The sequence below is a fragment of the Erythrolamprus reginae genome, chromosome 6 (assembly GCF_031021105.1).
Source record: "Erythrolamprus reginae isolate rEryReg1 chromosome 6, rEryReg1.hap1, whole genome shotgun sequence".
Lineage (NCBI taxonomy): Eukaryota > Metazoa > Chordata > Lepidosauria > Squamata > Dipsadidae > Erythrolamprus > Erythrolamprus reginae.
In genome coordinates, this window is record NC_091955.1 from 81,802,344 (window position 1) to 81,818,415 (window position 16,072).

Genomic DNA, 16,072 nt, shown 5'->3' on the forward strand with positions numbered 1-16,072 from the left:
TCAAATCGAGCTTTAGTGTAGCTGGCCATGCTTCAGGCTTGGGGAGAATCAGGCAAGAGAGCATTACAGCGAAATGGAGGAAGATCCCGACTTACACCAAAATTTGGCTTACGACGCACTGTAGGAACGGATCGACGTCATAAGTCGGGGACCCCCTGTATTAGCGAATACCAGAAGGCATGCAACTTTGACAAGAAATGGCAAAGACCAGTTGTGCATGCATCTAAATATTTTTTGGGAGGGCTTATTTTCAGGGGTTTATTTTTGAAGGAGGGTTTATTTGGGGGTGTCTTATTTTTGGACAAACACGGTAGAACGTAGCAGAAGCGGTTAATTTGGCATAGAAACTACAAAGTCACTAATGAAGCTGAATATACATCTCCCAGGATAGTGTTGCGGGATCCAATCTGGGTCGGTCACCGGGACCAGAAGTTTTGTCTTCCGAACTTTTGGACTCGTGCTGGAGTCCATCCTCAGGGACCTTTTTTTAAAGGGTTTTTATGTACAGTGGTACCTCTACATAAGAACTTAATTCGTTCCATGACCAGGTTCTTAAGTAGAAAAGTTTGTAAGTAGAAGCCATTTTTCCCATAGGAATCAATGTAAAAGCAAATAATGTGTGCAAACTCATTAGGAAAGAAATAAAAGCTTGGAATTTGGGTGGGAGGAGGAAGAAGAGGAGGAGGACAGTTGCTGCTGAAGGAAGAAGGTGAGGTGAGGGGAATCAAAGAAATCCAAAACTTTAAGGCTTAAAAAAAAAAAAAGAGGGACTCTGAGGCTGCAAGGAGGAGCACGCGCCTCCCATACACCCGGAGCGACGCTGCCTCCCAAACACTGTGCCAGAGAGAGAAACCCAGGTGGAATGGCAGGAAACTGGCCGGGCCTTCGTGCCGGTCTCAAATTTCCTGGGAAATTTTTCCGGGGTCAGGTTCTTAACTAGAAAATGGTTCCTAAGAAGAGGCAAAAAAAATCTTATCTAGAAAAGTTCTTAAGTAGAGGCATTCTTAGATAGAGGTACCACTGTATTTTACATTAATTGTTGTTTTCTACTGTCTTATTTTTATACTGTTTTAGTAATTGTGATCATTGTTAGCTGCCCAGAGTCCTGTTGGAATGTAAGTAAGTAAGTTAGTAAGTAAGTTAGTAAGTAAGTAAGTAAGTAAGTAAGTAAGTAAGTAAGTAAGTAAGTAAGTAAGTAAGTAAATAAATAAATAAAATAAGGTTCAGGAGGGAAGTGTTTTTAATAGGAAAGTGAACACAAGAACAAGGGGACACAATCTGAAGTTAGTTGGGGGAAAGATCAAAGGCAACGTGAGAAAATATTATTTTACTGAAAGATTAGTAGATCCTTGGAACAAACTTCCAGCAGACGTGGTTGGTAAATCCACAGTAACTGAATTTAAACATGCCTGGGATAAACATAGATCCATCCTAAGATAAAAATACAGGAAATAGTATAAGGGCAGACTAGATGGACCATGAGGTCTTTTTCTGCCGTCAGTCTTCTATGTTTCTATGTTTCTAAATAAAATAAAATAAAATAAAAAATAAAATAAAATAAAATAAAAAAATAAAATAAAATAAATAAAATAAAAAACTTCTCTCTAGCCTGGGAAGATGAAGATAGGCTACAGCACAAGTCCGAAAGCTCGGAAGACAAAAACTCTGGTCCCGTTGACCTACCCAGATTGGATCCTGCAACTACAAGGCCACTGCGGAAATCTTCCCGTAATTCAAAAATGTCGTTTATAATATAAAGTTACTCATGCAAATGGACACGGACCATTTTTAGAAGGCATAAAAGGAGCAGGTAAACAGATCTGCTGGGTCCTTTCAAAAATATTTACTACTAATAGCATCTACTCATCTCAAGGACATTTATACTGTAATATTAAACTGGCCTCTTTGGGGCATTGTCCAGCAGCTCAGCCTTTCCCATATATTATTAAAAAAAAATCTCATCAACATAGGTGTTTGGGTCAGCACTAAAACGTTTAACTGAGCTCACTTTTGCTGATGTGGACTGTCTAATAATGCTTTCCTTCCACAGAACCTCTTCCTTCCAGCAATCCCCTTCTGAGCACTGCACTAAATTTTAACATCACTGCAAAAGTTATTAACAGTTTGCAGACTTTCATGTGCGTGTTAGTTTTTCAGCAGTCGAGAATTTCTATCACAACCAAAGCCATTCATCGCAATAGCTGTTTAGGCTTCAGGAAAATTAACAAGGAAGGAATGGAAAGCGGAATTTAACACGGATAATAATAATTATTAATAATAATTTATTAGACTCGTATGCGGCCCCTCTCCGAAGACTCGGAGCGGCTCACAAGCAAAATACAAAGCACAAATCTAATATTAAAAACAGTTATAAAACCCATTATAAAACAGTCATAGCATCCAATTAAACCAAACATAAAATCAAACAGCTAAGGGTCAATTATGTCCCCCAAGCCTGGCGGCAAAAGTGGGTTTTCAGTAGTTTGCGAAAGGCAAGGAGGGTGGGGGCAGTCCTGATCCCTGGGGGGTAGTTGATTCCAGAGGGCCGGGGCCGCCACAGAGAAGGCTCTTCTCCTATGGCGAACCATTGTTTTGTCGACAGGACCCGAAGAAGGCCAACTCTGTGTGACCTGATCGGTCGCTGGGATTCGTGCGGCAGAAGGCAGTCCCGAAGGTACTCTGGTCTGATGCCATGAAGGGCTTTATAGGTCATAACCAACACTTTGAATTGTGACCGGAAACTGATCGGCAGCCAATGCAGACTGCAGAGTGTTGATGAGACATGGGCATATCGAGGAAAGCCCATGATAGCTCTCGCGGCCGCATTCTGCATGATCTGAAGTTTCTGAACACTTTTCAAAGCCCCATGTAGAGAGCATTACAGTAGTCGAACCTCGAGGTGATGTGGGCATGAATGACCATGAGCAGTGACTCCCTGTCCAAATAGGGCCGCAACTGGTGCACCAAGTGAACCTGGGCAAACAGGTATTGGATGATTGCCAATACCTGTTCTTGATTACAGGTAGTTCTCAATTTAAACCTCCTTACTTCTACCTCCCAGTGACTTATTAAGGCTCACAGGATTGGTTTTTTTCAGGGTCCCGTCAGCTAGACAATGTCGGTTGGCGACGGCACGTGGGAGGGCCTTCTCTGTGGCAGCTCCGACGCGCAAGTCCCCACACTCATAATTCAATGCCTGGGGAGGGTGAAAACAGCTTCCTCCGCCCTCCAGAGGCCGGAAACAACCTATTTCCCAACTTCTGATGAACCCAGTAGCCTGGCTCCAAAATCTTCCCTGGAACCGGGAGAGGGTAAAAACGCCCACTCCCATCCCCCCGGAGGCTCTCTGGAAGCCAAAAATGCCCTCCAGAGCCTCTGTGTGAGCCAAAAATCAGCTGGCTGGCACACAAATGCACGTTGGAGCTGAGCTAGGGCAATGGCTTGCGTGTCAGCAGATATGGCTCCAAGTGTTATAGGTCATTTGCGTGCCAACCCTCCTGCTCAAGCAGGAGACTCTACACCAGTGATGGCGAACCTATGGCATACAGGCCACAAGTGGCACGTGAAAGCCATATCAGAGGGCACATGAGGCGTTGCCCTATGTGAGCTCCAGCACGCAAGTATGCGCTAGCCAGCTTCTCCCTGCCTTTTCCGGCCCTGTTTCCTCCCAGGAGATTCCTAGAGAGGCTCGACAGAGGCTTCTCTCCGCCTTTTCCGGTTACAGTTTCGGAGGCTCAGATTTGTAAGTGGAAAATGGCTCTTGAGAAGAGGCAAAAAAATTAGATTAGATTAGATTTATTGGATTTATATGCCGCCCCTCTCCGCAGACTCGGGCCGGCTCGCAACAATAGCAAAAAACAGTACATAGTGACAAATCCAATGCCCACCAATCCAATTACAATTTTAAGTTAAGAAATTCATAAAACAATCCCAATATATATATAAAACAAGCACACAATCAATCAAACAGCAAAACAACATGGGCAAGGGGGAGATGTTTTAGTTCCCCCATGCCTGACACCCAGTTGAACACCCAGTTCTTATCTAGAAAAGTTCGTAAGTAGAGGTGTTCTTAAGTAGAGGTACCACTGTATACTGATAGTTTGAGGGTATCTGGTGTAGATATTGAACTCAATTCTCATTCTGATAAGATGACTCAATAAGATTTCTCCAGAAAGCCATGCATGATGCTGTGGACTTTGTAACAGAATAAAAGTCAAATATAAACACATCAACGTTACATCCTTTTTGAAAGCCTAGCAGAATTAAGGAAATAGGGGGGACCAAAAACCAGGAGTAAATCAAAGACCTCTGAGCCAGATCCAGTAAAACCTATTCAAATCCAGTCTTACTGTCTGGCCTTCAGCCAGCTACTTTCCAATATCAGGAAACTATTTTATTTATTGCTCTTGAAAGAATTATCTCACCAATGTCACTGAAGCATTTCGAGAAGTAAATTGTAATTCAATATTCAAAAATGGGAATAGCATTGCATGGCCGGTACTGGAAAACGAAGATGCAAAAAAAAGAAAAGAAAAAAGCAAGCTTCAATTCCCATTTCAGCCAATGACTCACTGGCTGTGTTTGTATAACATGAAAGACTTGGCCATTAGGGCTAATATATTAGAAATGAATATATTTTGAAGCTTGGAAATGAATATATTTTGCAGACGTAGAACACTTTGCACACCTCACCAGACTTAATCATACAACCACGTCTTCTGCAAGACTCCTCTACTCAAAGGCTTCTCCTGGTTGTCTCCACATGCATGCTCAGCTTGCAAAGTCTTATCCATTGTCGCTTAATTTAAAAGAGTTTGTGTGCCACAACTGTGGCTTGGTCAAATAGCTGCCATTTCTAATTTCTCCGGGCGGGGGTTGCACTTACTGATCGCTACCAGTGCACTCTCTGGGATTGACGTAGGCACAGGTGCGTCTGGCAGGTGAGTGCGCCCCATCGGTGCATGCGCAGCAAGTGAAATCTCATGTGAGGACACTCACAGGTGCGAGATTTAAGAACATAAAGAGAGCCATGCTGAATCAGGCCAAAGCCCATCGAGTCCAGCATTCTGTGTCACATAGTGGCCCACCAATTGTACATGGGGATCTTGAGTAGAAAGAGAAGGCAAAACCCTCCCTTTCCCTCGACCCCCAACAAATGGTACTCAAGGGAATCCTGCCTGCCTCAACCAACATAGAGGCGGCACATGGACATCCGTTTCAATAGGTCCCACAGAGTTGGCCTTCTCCAGGTCCTGTAGACTGTTTGGCAGGACCCAGGAGAAGAGCCTTCTCTGTGGCGGCCCTGACCCTCTGGAGCCAGCTCCCCACGGAGATCAGAACTGCCCCCACCCTCCTTGCCTTTCGTAAAGTTCTTAAGACCCATCTCTGCCGTCAGGCATGGAGGAACTGAGACATCTCCCCCGGGCCTATACAGTTTATACATGGTATGTTTGTGTGTATGCTTGCTTTTTAATAATGGGGGGTTTAGTGCTTTTTAAATTATTAGATTTGTTCTTACATTGTCTTTGTTATTGTTGTGAGCCGCCACGAGTCTACGGAGAGGGGCGGCATACAAATCTAATAAATAATAATAATAATAATAATAATAATAATAATTAATAATAATAATTAGATTTGTATGCCGCCCCTCTCCGAAGACTCGGGGCGGCTCACAACAAGCGATAAAACAATATTATACAGGCACAAATCTAATATTAAGAAAAAACTAAAAAACCCTATCAATTAAAAAACCAAACAGCACATACATACCAAACATAAATTATAATAAGCTTGGGGGAAAGGTGTCTCAAATCCCCCATGCCTGGCGGTATAGATGGGTCTTAAGTAGTTTACGGAAGACGAGGAGGGTGGGAGCAGTTCTAATCTCCGGGGGGAGTTGATTCCAGAGGGCCGGGGCCGCCACAGAGAAGGCTCTTCCCCTGGGGCCCGCCAGACGACATTGTTTAGTCGACGGGACCCGGAGAAGGCCAACTCTGTGGGACCTTATCGGCCGCTGGGATTCGTGCGGTAGTAGGCGGTTCCGGAGGTATGTTATAATAATAATAACAACAACCACCACCACCAATATACTTGGCATCCATGAATCTGTCTAATCCTGCCTTGAAGCTATCAAGGCTGACAGCTGTCACGACCTCTTCTGGAAGTGAATTCCATAAACCAACGACCCTCTGGGTGAAGAAATATTTCCCTTTATTTGTCCTTACTTTCCTACCTATGAGCTTTAGGGGGTGCCCCCTCGTCCTAGTATTGTGTGATGGAGAAAATATTTTTTCTCTATCCACCTTTTCTATCCCATGCATGATTTTATACACTTCGATCAAGTCACCCCTTAAACGCCGTCTTTCAAGGCTGAAGAGACCAAGGCGTTGCAACCTGGTTTCATAAGGGAGGTGCTCCACTTCCTTCATCATAGTTGTTGCCCTTTTTTTCGCCTTTTCCAATTCCATTATATCCTTCTTGAGGTGAGGTGACCAGAACCGTACACAGGACTCCAAGTGTGGTCTCACCATTGATTTGTACAGAGGCAATTTCACCAATTTTCGGCTACTGGTTCCATAATACTGCTCTAAACCGAGAACACACCCCTGTCGCTTCATATTTGCTTCAAGGCTCTTCTACAGTTGTCTTGTAATCTAAGAGTTAATGTATTTGTAAAAAAAAAATTGGGAGGATTGAATGATGGAGACAGTATCAATGGAGCTCAAAAAGTCAAATACATTTACCTAGGATTTCCACTTTAAAAGTGTTGAAAAAACCTGCCTTAAACACTTATTATTATTATTATTATTATTATTATTATTATTATTATTATTATTATTAGATTTGTATGCCGCCCCTCTCCGAAGCCTCGGGGCGGCTCACAACAACAACAACAAAAAACAGTATAGACAATGTAACAAATCTAATAAGAATTAAATAAAAAACCCAACTGTTAAAAAAACCATACAACACATACATACCAAACATAAATATAAGAAAGCCTGGGGGAGATGTCTTAGTTCCCCCATGCCTGGCGATATAGGTGGGTCTTGAGTAACTTGCGAAAGACGAGGAGGGTGGGGGCCGTTCTAATCTCCGGGGGGAGTTGGTTCCAGAGGGCCGAGGCCACCACAGAGAAGGCTCTTCCCCTGGGGCCTGCCAAACGACATTGTTTGGTCGACGGGACCCGGAGAAGGCCAACTCTGTGGGACCTTATCGACCGCTGGGATTCGTGCGGTAGAAGGCGGTTCCGGAGGTACTTAATATTATTATGCCTTCATAAGCTTCTCTAGGTTTGAGTTCTTTTCAGTGAGTGTATGATGGCGACTTTAATGCATATAGGATTTCAGAGAAAAGATTGTGGAGACTAACACAAGTGATCTACACACTATGAACTGAAATAAAATGAAAACCAGTCCAATTCTGATTAGACAAATGAATAAAATAAGCCAGAATGGATATAAGTTGTCTGTAGAACACAAGAACTGCAACTCTTTTGTGAGTCGCCCCGAGTCTTTGGAGAGGGGCGGCATACAAATCTAATTAATAATAATAATAACAGTGGAACAGCTCGACAGTGGAAACAGAAAAACATCCTGACTACCTTGACTATTATCACCAAAATCATGGAATGTGCTAAACTATCTAAATTGACAATGGAGATACAAAACAAAAGTGACACAGAGTTCTACAGGGCCTGGGAGAAGTGGCACTGATGGTTATCCAACGGCAACAATAATATAAAAAGAAAGTAACACAAACTCACAAACACAACTTTCCATCTCGCATTAAAACATATGGTAATTAAAAAACCGTTTAAAAAACAAACAAACAAACAAACCATCCACATACAAGAGCCAGGGTGGCGCAGCAGGTAGAGTGCTGTACTGCAGCCCACTGAAGCTGACTGTAGATCTGAAGGTCAGCGGTTCAAATCTCATCACCGGCTCAAGGTTGACTCAGCCTTCCATCCTTCCGAGGTGGGTAAAATGAGGACCCGGATTGTGGGGGCAATGTGCTGGCTCTGTTGAAAAGTGCTATTGCTAACATGTTGTAAGCCGCCCTGAGTCTAAGGAGAAGGGCGGCATTAAAAAATCGAATAAATAAATAAATAAATAAATTTAAAATGCTAAAAAAACAGCAACTAACAAACATTAGTTACATATACTGTCTGAATTAAATCCTTTTGATATACACTTATAAATACGAACAACTCAATCTATACCTATCTTAAACATATACACTTACCATACACAACAAACTAACAAGTCGTCAAACTACTAACACCTGCTATATAGCAGGTACTATCTCCCCCTTTTTCCTATTCCCCCACTCAAACTTTACTTCACCTTTCCACATATCTCTCAGTTCCCACACTGCCTTAATAAAATACACTTTTGAATCTATGTAAGTAATAGATATGAATATACATAACTTACTGCTACCTTATTGTCATTCCATTTTGTACAGCTTAATATTTAGAATTGATATACAATGACTCCTATATGTTACCAATATCATGTAAATATGTGGTCTACATCCCTTCCCTTTCTCTTTTGTATCCCCTTTCCCCTATCCCTTTTTTTTCTTCCCTTTTCAATAAAACAATTAACTATTTTTTAAAAATAAATAAATAATAATAATAATAATAATAACTCAACACATCTGATGCACTAAGCTAGGAAAAATAAGACAGAACATTACATTTTAAAAAGGAATATGTGTTTTATTTATAATGCATTCCTACTATCAGAGGCAAGGTCTTTAAATGCCATTAAAGCTCTGCTAAATATAGTTTTTTTTAAAAAAAATATGATTTATTAGATTAACATCTTTTCTTCAAAAAGCTGACAGCAGTTTCCATAGAGATCCCTCTTCATTTTATTCTAACAGCCGCCCTGTGAAGTAGGCTGGGTCAAGAGAAAGTATGTGGCCCAGAGTCACTCTAAGATGCAATGGATAAAAGTTCCTAGACAATTGGCAGTGAAAACTGCTACAAGAATAACCTTGTTTTTTCGTCAGCTTGGTGATTTGATGGTAACCACAGCACAAACAACCATCTCTCCCCAAGGTGACACCGTCCATAACAAAATTCTAAGTTTTCCTACCCCTTACTTTAAGCACTCAAGATTTACACCCTGGAGTACTGCTGGTAGTTCAATAGGATTGACCTTCTGTGTCTCTTAAAGTAAGGGTCTCCAACTTTGGCTGCTTTAAGACTTGTGGACTTCAACTCCCAGAATTCCTCAGCCAGCTTTGTTGGCTGAGGAATTCTGGGAGTTGAAGTCCACAAAGCTGGCTGAGGAATTCTGGGAGTTGAAGTCCACAAGTCTTAAAGTGGCCAAAGTTGTAAACCCTTGATTTAAGGTATTGTAAAATTTTAAAAGGTGGAGGCTTAACCACAAATAAAATGAGGTCGTTCCTTTTCCACACAGCAGTCAGCTCTCCCCCAGATGAGGCACTCCAGCACTGTGGGAACTACAATTCCCAGGATTCCATTTCCCAATTGTGGGGACTACAATTCCCAGGACTACAATTCTACCCCAGCAATTCTCTCCCCTTGTATTGGCCCCGACATCCCCTTTAGGAAACAAACAATGTAAGCAAGCCACCTCCCGCCAGTAGGTTATGCCTCCTTCTTAGCTGGGCAGAAAGAAGAAAGAAAGAAAAAGGCCGCGCCGCCTTCGTCCTTCCTCTTCCTCACCTGTTCAGGACTGAGCAGCTGGAGCCGGGCCCCCTCCTAGCAACCGAGAAGGCACGAGAAAGGAAAGCCCTCAGAGCATCATTATATCCGCCCGGAGCTTCACGTCACTTCTGCCAGCGTCAGAGCGCTTTCCCGGCACGAAAAGGTTACCACTTCCGCCCTTAGATAAACTCAACATACAATGAATTCTTTTGCAATTTCAAAGAGGCGGCTGCCTTCGGAAATTCTAGGAAAAGTGGGAGGGAAGAGAAGGCTTACTTTCTTCATAGACAAGAATCAGGCAGTAGCATTGAAAGCTAACAGGATTATTAGGCAATCCTGTCGCACTCCCATTTCGAAATAGGTCTGTCTTGAATTCAAACGGTATTTATTCTCCAATAAATGAGTGAGTTCTGTAAAGCGTAGAAATTTTACAACAGTGTTTGCTTTCCAGAGTCTATTCTTGATGTAGCTTTTTATACAAATGTGGCAAAAAAAGTCATAAAGTGGAGTAAAATTCACTAAAATATCTTGTTTAGCAACAGAAATTTTAGGCAATAATAATAATAATAATAATAATAATAATAATAATAATAATAATAATAATAATAATAATAATACAAAATCCAGCATAGTGATCTCGTTTGCTGTGTTGTATCGACATAATAATAATAATAATAATAATAATAATAATAATAATAATAATAATAATTTATTAGATTGGATGGAGCGGCTCACAACAAACAATACATTTACAAATCCATTAAAAAAAAAAACATTTAAAAAACCCCATATAAAACGACCAGACAATCCAGACAAACCATTCATAAATCATAACAGTTAGGGGTATGTCAATTTCTCCATGCCTGGCGACATAGATGTGTTTTCAGGAGTTTGCAAAAGGCGAGGAGGGTGGGGGCAGTCCTAATCTCCAGGGGAGTTGATTCCAGAGGGCCGGGGCCGCCACAGAGAAGGCTCTTCCCCTGGGTCCCGCCAGAAGGCATTGTTTTGTCGACGGGACCCGGAGAAGGCCAACTCTGTGGGACCTAATCGGTCACTGGGATTTGTTAAATTATGGTTTATAAGACTACCACAGTGGTGGGCTACTAGCCGGAACGCTAAATTGCGCTCGCCATCGCGGCTCGTAAGTGCTTGCGGGGCTAACGTGATTTTGCTTCTATACCTGTGGAGGTAGCAAAATTGCGCACAAAGCCGCAGGTGCGCCCGTGTTTCGGTGAGGGTATTTTTTGCTTCCATGCATACATAAGTGCATAAGTGCACTGGTGTGCCTTTCGTCCCCTGTCCAATTGTCTTTCCTTTCTCTCACTTATCATATATATTCTCTTTCTTTCATATATCCTCTCCTCTAAGTTCACTTTACCCTTATATATATTACCACATGTCTATTTTTCTTCCTATGTATTTGTGTATTGGATGAATGAATGAATGAATGAATGAATGAATGAATGAATAAATAAATAAAATGTCGAAACCTGGGGCCTGGAGAAGGCCTGACCAGTCACTAGGGCTCATGTGGCAGAAGACGGTCCCGTAATTAATCTGGTCCGATGCCATGTAGGACTTTATCGGTCATAACCAGCATATATAAATAGATAAATGTATATGTATATGTATGCATGTGTGTATGTGTGTGTATGTATGTAAAGAGGCCAGAGCAAGGCCGAAATAGTGCTATCCTAGTCTCCATTGTATTAGAATGGAAAGGAATAGAATAGAACAACAGAGTTGGAAGGGACCTTGAAGGTCTTCTAGTCCAACCCCCTGCTTAGGCAGGAAACCTTACACCACTTCAGACAAATGATTATCTGACATCTTAAAAACTTCCAGTGTTGGATTATTTACAACTTCTGGAGACAAGCTGTTCCACGGATTCAATTTTCTAATTGTCAGGAAATTCCTCCTTTGCTTCTCTCTTCGATTATTCCATCCATTACTTCTTGTCCTACCCTCAGTTGCTTTGGAGAATAGCTTGACTCCCTCTTCTTTGTGGCAACCCCTCAAATAGTAGAACAGTACTATCGTGTCACTCCTCGTCCTTCTTTTCATCAAACTAGACATGCCTAGTCCCTGCAACCATTCTTCTTGTTTATTTAACCATAACATGGTTTGCCAAATTTTTGTTACAGAATTTTGTATGCATTAATTTTTATCTAAGTTCAAAATACCATAATCTGTAAATCGGGCTATTATAATTTGGTTAAATAAAATTGATTTAATGGAATATAGAAACACAGCCATCGAGAATACAAGCTCTTGTTCAATAGACTGACCTTGAATTGGTTGGCCTGTGCTTTTATTTGTCAAATTATTAATGAGCCAGTTGGGGAAAAAAATGATCCAAGAGATAACATTAAACCTTTTAATTATAATCAACTATAAACGGAGATCTTGACCTCAGAAGAATCTTACCAAAGTTAAAAGAAAATTGTTTTTCCTTCTGATTCTGCGGAGTGCTCTCTCATGTGTTACAAATTAAGATTGTGAGTTCTCTTTTGATGCTAATGACTATAAAATGAATAATGCACTTAAGAGTTTCATGACGTTCCTACCGAACCAAAGCTTGCACTGAAGTATCAGAAATGACTGATGTCATCTCTATTTATAAAGCATGCTTGGAATAACGATGCTTCTTTTAGACATGTCGGCAAGACCACTATGCAATGTTTTGACATTACCTGTTAAGAGAAACAATTGCCTCGTTTTGGAGACTGAAGATGACAATACAACAACTGTGATGAAGTGTTTAGCAGAAAAATAACAAAACGGAAGGTCCTATAAACATAGGAAAGAGACAGGGGTCAAGAAACCAAGGACAAAACAAGTTCAATTAAACAAGCCAAAGAGGAACAGGGGAAAATGTTCTGTCGGGCTCTCTGGCAGACTCCTCCCAAAAATTCACAGGTACAAATTTCAGACACACACACGTTTGAAAATTCAAAACAATGTTCTTTACAATGAAAAGTCACTTAAACTAAGCCCTCTTTTGGTATAGCAAAGAGCACTCATCTCCAAACAAACTGGTAATTTGTACAAGTCCCTTATCAGTTCTGTGATACTTAGCTTGCAGCTGTGAGACAATTCACAGTCCTCCTTCTTTCACAAAGTGAAACACACTTTGCTCTGGTTTAGTTTCAAAGCGGGGGGGAAATCAGCACACAAAGGGTCAAAGTCAGTAAAGCAGTCACGAAACACAAAGATCAGATAATCCTCCACAATGGCCAAACCCACAGGCTGCTCTTTATAGCAGCCTCACTAATTACTACAGCCCCACCCAACCACAGGTGGCCTCATTTTCTTTGATAATAATCTCTCAGTTGTTGTTGCCTATGCATCGCTCTCCTCATGCGTGGCTGTATCATTAACTCTTGTTCTGAATCCAAGGAGGAGCTAGATAATTGATCTCCTTCTGAGCTGTCTGCCACACTCTCTTCCTCCCTGTCAATCATGTCTTCTTGGTCAGAGGAGCCTTCATCAGCAGATTCCACCAGGGGGTGGGGGCAAAACAGGCCTGCAGCATGTGGATGTCTCCCCCACATCCACAGTCCTTGGGGCAGGAGCCAGAGCCAACCACAACAGAAAATAAGTATCGAGAATAGTTATATGTACACCTACACAGATTCTGCAAAGCAAGAGATTCCACAAAGAGGAATAAGACATTAGGAGCTCTTAATCTCTATAGCTGTAGGGCAATTGCTCTATATGCTAAGACCTGGGGCTTCTCCTGTATTATACAGCTGTTAGCAATTTATAAAACAGCAGGAGTTTATCTGGTCATGTAAAGTCTTTGCACTGCATTTCAAAAGCTTGTACTTTCAACAGTCAGTCAGGATATGCTTCATTGATTACACAAAAGCCTTTGATTATGTCAGTCACATCAAGCTGTGGAATGTGCTCATTAAAATGGGAATCCCAGGACATCTCATTGTCCCCACGAGAAAAATATATATAGACCTGGAGCCATCTTTTTCTCCATATTCTGGCTCCAGGTTGGCAAACTGGATGAAAACTTGACGGTAGAATTTTAATAAGATATGAATTGTAACTTGAGTGCTGAAAGTATATAAATTGTGAGATCAAGTCCCGCCTTAGTCATGAAAGCTAAGAGTGTCTCTGGGCCACAGCCCTACTCAGGGATGGGCAGCAGGCAGGACGGGGTGGAACTGATCGGCGGCTGTCACTTCCTGGATTACTGGTCTCGTCTTAGCTCTCCTTTTTTCCCCTGCTGCTGCGTCTGCGCTCCTTACTTTTTTCTTCTTTCCTCCTTCCTGGCCTCGGACGAGCTTCCCTCTCTCCTGCCTGGCTCCCCCCCAGCCTCACGCGTCCACCTCCCACCTGAGGTGTAAACAGAAGGTGTGGGTAGAAACGCCGCTGGCAGCATTTATGCTTCTGGCAGCACCTGTTTGCTTAGCTACCCAGTCTGAGGTGGTGAGGGGGACGACTCAGGAAGGAGAGCGCGGGAAACGCGAAGCAAATTGTCACCCCAGCGAGCGACACTGGTAAGGTTGTAAGTCGAGGACTTAACAGTTCACTTGAATGATGGTGATCATTCAAGCCACTCCCACCTGATCACATGGCTGGCAAGACACCCCTACTCAGTCACATGGCCATTAAGCCACACTCACAAAATAAGCCCCACCCACAATGTGGCAGTAAATTTTTTTGCTGCCTATTACTGTCCCTACTTATCTCACATGGTGGTTATACTGGTAGTAGGGAAGATAGGAGAAAGAAGAAATATTAGGGAAGAGGTATTAGGCACCTTGAATTATTTGTAAGAATAATAAAGGGGGGATATAAAAAAAATAAACACACAACATAGGAACCCCCTGCTACCGCACGAATCCCAGCAGCCGATAAGGTCCCACAGAGTTGGCCATCTCCGGGACCCGTCGACTAAACAATGTCGTCTGGCGGGCCCCAGGGGAAGAGCCTTCTCTGTGGCGGCCCCGGCTCTCTGGAATCAACTCCCCCCGGAGATTAGAACTGCTCCCACCCTCCTTGTCTTCCATAAAATACTTAAGACCCACCTATACTGCCAGGCATGGGGGATTTGAGACACCTTTCCCCCAGGCTTATTATAATTTATGTTTGGTATGTACTGTATGTGCTGTTTGGTTTTTAATTATGATAGGGTTTTTAGTTTTTTTTAATATTAGATTTGTGCTAACATAATATTGTTTTTTTATCGTTGTTGTGAGCGCCCCGAGGCTTCGGAGCGGGGCAGCATACAAATCTAATAAATTATTATTATTATTATTATTATTATTATTATTATTATTATTAGAATAAAAATCAAAGTTCATTCATTCATAATGCAGGATCACAGTGTGAAAATGCAAAGTACAGTAAACCATATTTAACCAAAAAAACCCTACACACTTCTCTGGAAATAGCAAGAAACGAAGTCATGGTGGTTTTCACGTGAGCAGGAGGCTCATTTTAAAAGGCATTTTGTTCAAGGAAATCATGCCAACCATCTAAATAGGATAGCCTCACAGAGAAATGAGACAATTAGTTATATAGAAAAACAGAAAACACCTCTTAGGTCCCAAATAATAACTTGTTTTCATATGGTTAGTAGCCAGGGTCAGCCTCCTGGGTATGCCAGACAGCAAACATGATGAGATGAGCTAATTCTACTTATTGTAAGGTTACATTACCAGAATTTTACCACTCTGAAATTCTGATCTCCCGCCTACGCTTTAAAGATCCTTCCTGAGTTTCTTCCACGGGCTGTGAAGCCACCGAGGACTCCTGCCTCTCTGTCCTGATTGTTACCTAAGCAACTTCTCTTTCTTTGTCCTTCAAGGTTGTCCATGCATTCTATTACATCAGTGAATTCTTGCATTTAGTTAGTCTCATGCTGTGGGGGAAACTTGCTTTCACCCAAGGTTACCCGATATTGGAACAAAGACTCTTAGAATTGGAAAGGAGTATAAGTGGGGTGTGGAAAGCGAAAGGAGGAGACACTGATTAATTTTTCTTTGTGTCTGACGAAAATGACAGCGGAAAAATTGAAAAAACAAACTAAAACAAACCCAAACAATTAACCAAACCTTAGATCTACATACAGTGTTCCCTCTAATTTTTTTGGGGGGGTGGGCGGAAAAGTATAGTGTCTGAGCGGCAGTCCCTTCGGGACTGGGCGGCACAGAAATAATAAACAAACAAACAAACAAACAAACAAACAAATAAAAAACCCACCCTGTTTTGCCCCAGAGAATTTCAAAATAAAATACTGTACTGTGTGTCTATAACAGTGAGCTCATAATAGGGCAACTCTATCAATATCAAAATGCCACTTAAATAGTTGAGCTAGTTTCAAACTAGATTTTGATTTTCTTTCTCTCTTCCTTACTCCCATTC

General features: G+C 41.8%; 1 protein-coding gene across 2 annotated transcripts in view; it reads right to left on the reverse strand.

The window, feature by feature from the left end:
* Positions 1-9,843, reverse strand: part of WASHC1 (WASH complex subunit 1) — an 85,050-nt gene extending 75,207 nt beyond the window's left edge. Inside the window, exon 1 of one of the 2 annotated variants that reach the window (XM_070756445.1) lies at positions 9,707-9,843. The gene's annotated coding sequence lies outside the window, so the exon portion shown is untranslated. Of the gene's footprint in view, positions 1-7,854; positions 8,072-9,706 lie in introns of those variants that run through there. The other variant, XM_070756444.1, reaches the window with a different exon arrangement.
* Between the last annotated feature and the right edge of the window lie 6,229 nt (positions 9,844-16,072).